We start from the raw sequence: 6,100 nt of genomic DNA on the forward strand, positions 1-6,100 counted from the left end.
TTTCCTTCATTTCAAGGATTTCAGTTTGGTTTTTTTTTCAGTATCTCTAACTCTTTATTGAAATGATCTCTTGCTTCCCGTATTTGGTCTTTTAACTGTTGATTGGTGCGATCATTTAATGCCTGCATTTGCTCTTTCATCTCCTCCTTCAATGCCTGCATTTGCTCTTTCATCTCCTCATTAGCTTCCCTGATCGTTTTAATTACGTACATTCTGAACTCCCTTTCTGACATTTCTTCTGCTGTGCTGTCATTGGGTTTTATTGATGTAGTATCTAGGTTTGTTTGGGACATTTTCTTCCCTTGTTTTCTCATATTGGTCAGTTGTCAGTGGGACCCTGAGATATTGCAGTTTTCCGCTACTGGCTTATAATGTCCCGGTAGATTTCCAGTGTATCACCTCCCAGCCTTCAGTAGCCTGATGTCTTGGAGGAATCTGATAAAGCAGCTCATCCGAAGAAAACTGCCCCTAGCCCCCTACTTGTTCCATGGTTTGGAACTGGCTCTGTGCGGAAATGCTCTCACTGTGGGCCTGCACCGTGCAGCTGGCCGTGTGGGAGGAGCCCACTGCCGGAGTGTGGAAGGCTACCTTGGGAAGACTCTAGCTGCCCTGCCCGGCTCCAATAAGCCACCTCTATCTGGGCCTGCCACCCGGGCCGAGCTTTACCCAGTGGGCAGACTCACCCGTGGCTCTATTTCAGTCCGAGTCTCTCAATGCCTCCCCTTCTTACCACCTGGGTTCTGGAGTGACTGGGGGTGCAGTCTCCCTCTAGGCCGCCATCTTGGATCGCAGGAAATGTGGATCTTGATACAACTCTGTGCTCAATATCTCCATCTTATATTTCCACATTCTCACCTCAGTTAAAAACAACTACTATAGTTATTCATATCATGGAATATATCATAAAGTTTATGAGTACATATCAACATATTTATTCCAATTGTAAACAATTTACTAGATGAAATTATGACTCTATTACTGTGTATGTATTATAGAAAGCCTCAAGTTAGAAGCAAAAATTTGACAAGGAAGATTTCCTATTAAAATTCCTTATTTCCCCAAAAAATAAATTCATAAAGAGCACAACATAATGTTCTTAAAAAAAAAAAAAAAAAAAGAATAGCAATAGAGGCAGTGAGAAGATGACATGTCACATCTCATTATGCCACCTGGTCACAGGGCATGACATGGCAGGTCAGTTCCCTCTAGGGAGATGTGGCACCTGCTAAATGAAATGGTTTTGTTAGATTGCTCTCTGTGAACATCATCTTAACAGACATACTTCTTCTAACAAGGACTTTATCCTTGTATAATGTCCATCCCCAAAGCTGACCCTCATCCAGTTCAACAGGACCAAGTCCAACAGGACCCAGTCTTCCCTCTGGCAAGGCTGCAGCTTCAGAAGCAGAGCTTGCACTCTCGTTGGCCTGTTTCTCCTCCGACCCACTCAGAAAAGCAGTGGAGTTCATCACTGAGAATGGCGGCATTAGATTGGATAAAAGTTTAGGAATACTTAGCAACTAAAAGATGTTTGCGACAGAATTTCCCTGCCCAATGCAATGCTATTTTTAGTTAATATACTCCAAACAATGTATTTCATAACAAAACATTTGGTAAACATTTTACTTTTCTTCCTACTTAAAGGGGTGGGGCAGATAATTAAGTACAGTGCCATGTGTTAGGAAAGCCTATATAAACATATAGTCTGATGCTTGTTCATCTTTATTACAATTCATGGAAACATGGGAATTTCAAGGAACCTATTAAATGGCACATGATTAAAAAATAAATAAAAGTGAGACATATGTACAAATATATTCAGAAAACAAATACACACAGGAAATATTCAAATTGCAACTGTTTCTAAGATTTCTCATATATGTACATGCAATTTAATTTCATTTTGTCTTCTATCAATCACTGGCAGACACAAAAATGGGAAAATGCAAGTTAACATGTACTGAGTTCCTCCTGGGTGACCCTCAACTTCATATATCAGTTTTCAAAGAAAACTTGATAGGGTACATAGGTGTTCCTGAATTTTTTTAGATGAGGAAGTAGGCCACAAGATTACTATAGCACAATGATGACAAAAAGAATTTAAAATGTATATCAACCCAAATCTTAAAAAGAAAATTGTACTGTATAATTTGTTAGTAAAGAAAGCAGATTGTCATTGTTCAATTTTTAGCACACAGGACTTAATCTAGCTTTCATTGTACCTGTTTGCATCAGAGATATGTGAAACGATACTCTACATATTCTGCATATATTATCTAATTTAATCTTCCCAAAAACCCATGAGGTAGATACTATTATCATTACCACCCTTTTGAACTGACAGAGAAAATGAGGAACTGAGAGATAAGTGTGGATATCTAAGATTAGAAGCTATAGAATAACAGAGCAGAACTTTGAACCCAGAGAGTCCAAGGTCTATGTCATTCTATCCTATAAACTCTCACTGAAGATCTGAGAAACCAGATTTGAAGAAACGTGTAGTAGGCCTGCCAAGAGGGAATGTGCATCTAATCTTGACTTCACCACTAATTAGCTGAAGACCTTGCAGAAGTCACTTAATATCTCTGGGCTTCACTCTCTTCTGCAATAAGATGTTGTACTTAAAAGTGACAAAGATTACCAAGGAAGGGGCCACTGAGGAAGAGAAAAACAGATTCTTAGATAAATCTGTAGGTATCACCTGTATTTAAAGGGTGTCCATGTTTCAATATCTTCTTAATTTACCTTTTTGAGAATACAGATCGTGGTTTCTAAGTTACCATTCTGGGTCCAGAGTGTACACTTGGGCCTCAATACCTACTGAATCTATCTACTAAATCAAACTCAAATATCTCCTATTGATGTACAAGTTCCTCCATAACACCTGTTTACAGAACTTCATTTTTCCTACTTTCTCAAGTCAACTTTTCCACTTCAGTTATTGTTGGTCTTCCATGTATGCCTGGTTCATTCTCACTTCCTTGACCTCTTCATAAGAATCATTTCCTTTTCCTCTCTATCTCTTCCAAATCTTGGCCTTATTCAATACACTTCTCAAACTCATACTTCCAGTGCTAGGGAGTGATATTGGCCAAATTGTATTCTTGTATTGTCTGCATGTATGAATATGTAACAACAAATTCCATCTTTACATACTGCTATAATGCACCAATAAAAAATGTGGAAAGAGAAAAATAAAATTAAAAAGTTTTTAGATCTTAAAACAAAGTTTTCCCCACTGAACTTTACTTGATAAGTCCTGAAGAATCCTTCCAATTAAGCACAATTCACTTTCACAGAGTTTCAGTCTAGATCATCCAGAATCTTTTATTCTGATCTAACTTGCAATTTCTGCTTGTTTTATTTTCTTACCAACAACATGAACTCTAAAGCCACAATATTATTTCCTCCATATTTACCTTCTTTACTCAATCATTTAATGTATACAAAGATAAATGTAATAAATACATATTGACTTGTCCATTGACTTCTGATATGAATAGTACACAAATACCTTGTATGCCAAATTATCATTTCTAGAGAATTCACTAAAAATGCCAAAATTAAATTGTTCATAGAGGAATTTTATCTTATTTTAGATTAAGATTTTGAATATTGGGAATTTAAAATAGAATTAAGTGGAAAAATGATGTTTCCCAATGGACATCTAGGTAATGAGTATTTCACCAAGTGAACAATCCCTTGAACTGTTGAAGTAATGCAGAACAGGAGAAATGGCCATCTGGGCTCACATCTTAGCTCAGCCACCAAAACAGATTGTTATTTGAGTCAGGTTATTTAATATGTTTCCTTATTGGTGAAATGTGAATAATAGAAACAACTAAGAGTTGTGATGTGATTTAAATGATAAAAAAATAAATGAAATATTTCATGCCTGGCTTCTGTCAATATATAAGTAAATGGTCTATATCTGCATTGTGGTGATGATTAGAAAATTGCACATGTCAATACTCATCAAATAAGACACTTAAATTTTATTGTATGTGAACACCTTAATAAATCTGACTGCAAAAAATAATGATATTTTAAAATGAATTTGGGGAAACAAGGCAGCCAGAGTCACAACCACAGTCATATCGTAGATTCCACCTACTGAAGACAACACTTTCCATGCAACTGAGCTCAGGATCACTGATGGTACTGCTTGAGTTGCCATGTTATTAGAGTAAATTCCCATCTTTCCCTATTTCTCTGAATCACTAACTCCAAATTCAATCCCAAATGAATGCAGATTGACTGAACTAGAACGCATGCAATATCACAGTGCAAGGGACTTTGGGAAATAAGGCATCCTTGCCCATGAGTTTGCTTAATAGAAAACTGGTTGAAACTCAAATGAAGACTTCTCAAATATTAAAAAAGGGCAAAATCTTTTAAATTAATTCAAAAAATGTAAACATCAATATGACATTGAAGAAGATATATAAATGGCAATACCATTCCCCCAAAGTTAAATGTTTGAAAATATTTAGTATTCAATATCTAGTAATCAATATAAATTAAAATTACAGCATTTTAAACATAAACTTGGCAAATTGACATTTTAAATTTGTTTTTTCAGAGTACTAGAGAGTGAACCCAGGGTCTCACTTATGCTATACAAGATTCTACAACTAAGCTACACTTCAGTCCTTGATTTTTTATGTGTGAAGTTTTGGGGAAATGAGTACCTTAATAGACAGATGAAAATATACATTCTATTATAATATTTCCTGGGATATTTGCCAATATCTAGTACAAGTTTCAGAATTTTCATATTTTTGTTCAAGAAATTTCACTTCTAGAAATTGAACATAATAAAATACTTTTAAAACTGCACAAAGATGGGCTGGGGATATAGCTCAGTTGGTAGAGTGCTTGCCTAGCATGCACAAGGCCCTGGGTTCAATCCCCAGCACCACCAAAAAAAAAAAAAAAAAAAAAAAAACTGCACAAAGATATGTATACACATATGTTACTTTCAATGGCAAAATCTCAGGAAAATTATCAAAGTTTGCTAATAGACTGTTGATTATGTTATTTATATGACAATCTTCATACTGTGGAATATTAATTATATAAAATGTGTTATAACCAATACTATTAGATATGGAAAGATGTACACTCCATTTAGTGAGATAAAGTTCATCAAATATGTATGTATCATAATGAACTATATCCATTTACATGAAAAAATACTGTAACTCTACATATGAAATTTAAGAATGGCTTTACTAAATGGTGATATCAATAAGTACTTTAGTTATTAGTCATCTCTTTAATTCTGAAAACTATTTAACAAATGTGTTCTTTCTATTGAGAAAAACAACAAATATGTTTTGAAATTAGAAGTTGCTCTCTCAGTCTACAAAGATTTCTTTCCCTCAACTCATTTCCCATAATCATCATGTTATCTATCATCTCTCTATATATCCAAGTCAATTTTGAAGCTATTTCCACCAGTCACTTCTTTAAGTGTCGAATTTCATGTTTACTACCTGTGGCAAATTCTATTTCTTTTTATTTGTGTTTAAATATCTTCTTTTAAACACCAAATGAAGCTTGTACAAGAAAGGAATTAACATTTATTGAACACCTACTATGTGCCAGAAACTATTTAAATCCCATTCACATATGTTAGTTCATTTGCATTTGGTCTGGTTCTAATTACACATAACTTCCATAATTTGACAGGCATCAATCATTTTTCATTTTAGCTTGCATATTGCCAGACAGATGAGAGTATATATTTTTAGTTGTCCTCAGATGGCAGCACTTATATTCTCTTGATTCAGATCAGGTGCCCTTTTCTGGACCTTCTCTAGCTATTCCTCTGATTGCAAAATTCTACATATTGTTCTTCCAACTCTAGATCTATGATAATGCCCAGAAATTGCTGACATTTCACAAAGCAGATTTATTTCCTGTAAGAGAATCTACTCTTGGAAATCTCTTAAGAAACCCCCAGTTCATGAAAATAAAATTATTGGTAATATATTTCATCTATGCATTTTAAGTACAAATTAAAACTTGCCAGCTAATGACACCAACAAAGGCTTCCACAGCAAAGTATCCCTCAGTTTCTATTTTCAACAAAGTG

The 6,100-nt window shown here is 35.0% G+C and overlaps 1 non-coding gene and 1 pseudogene across 1 annotated transcript; one reads left to right on the plus strand and one right to left on the minus strand.

Annotated features, from left to right (window-relative positions):
• Nucleotides 1-1,487, minus strand: part of LOC124979468 (U6 snRNA-associated Sm-like protein LSm6) — a 149,571-nt pseudogene extending 148,084 nt beyond the window's left edge.
• A 3,364-nt stretch (nt 1,488-4,851) lies between these two features.
• Nucleotides 4,852-4,924, plus strand: Trnaa-agc (transfer RNA alanine (anticodon AGC)). Its single transcript has one exon. It is a non-coding gene; the product is annotated as a tRNA-Ala (tRNA).
• Nucleotides 4,925-6,100: the final 1,176 nt, after the last annotated feature.

The sequence above is a fragment of the Sciurus carolinensis genome, chromosome 3 (assembly GCF_902686445.1).
Source record: "Sciurus carolinensis chromosome 3, mSciCar1.2, whole genome shotgun sequence".
Taxonomy (NCBI): Eukaryota; Metazoa; Chordata; class Mammalia; order Rodentia; family Sciuridae; genus Sciurus; species Sciurus carolinensis.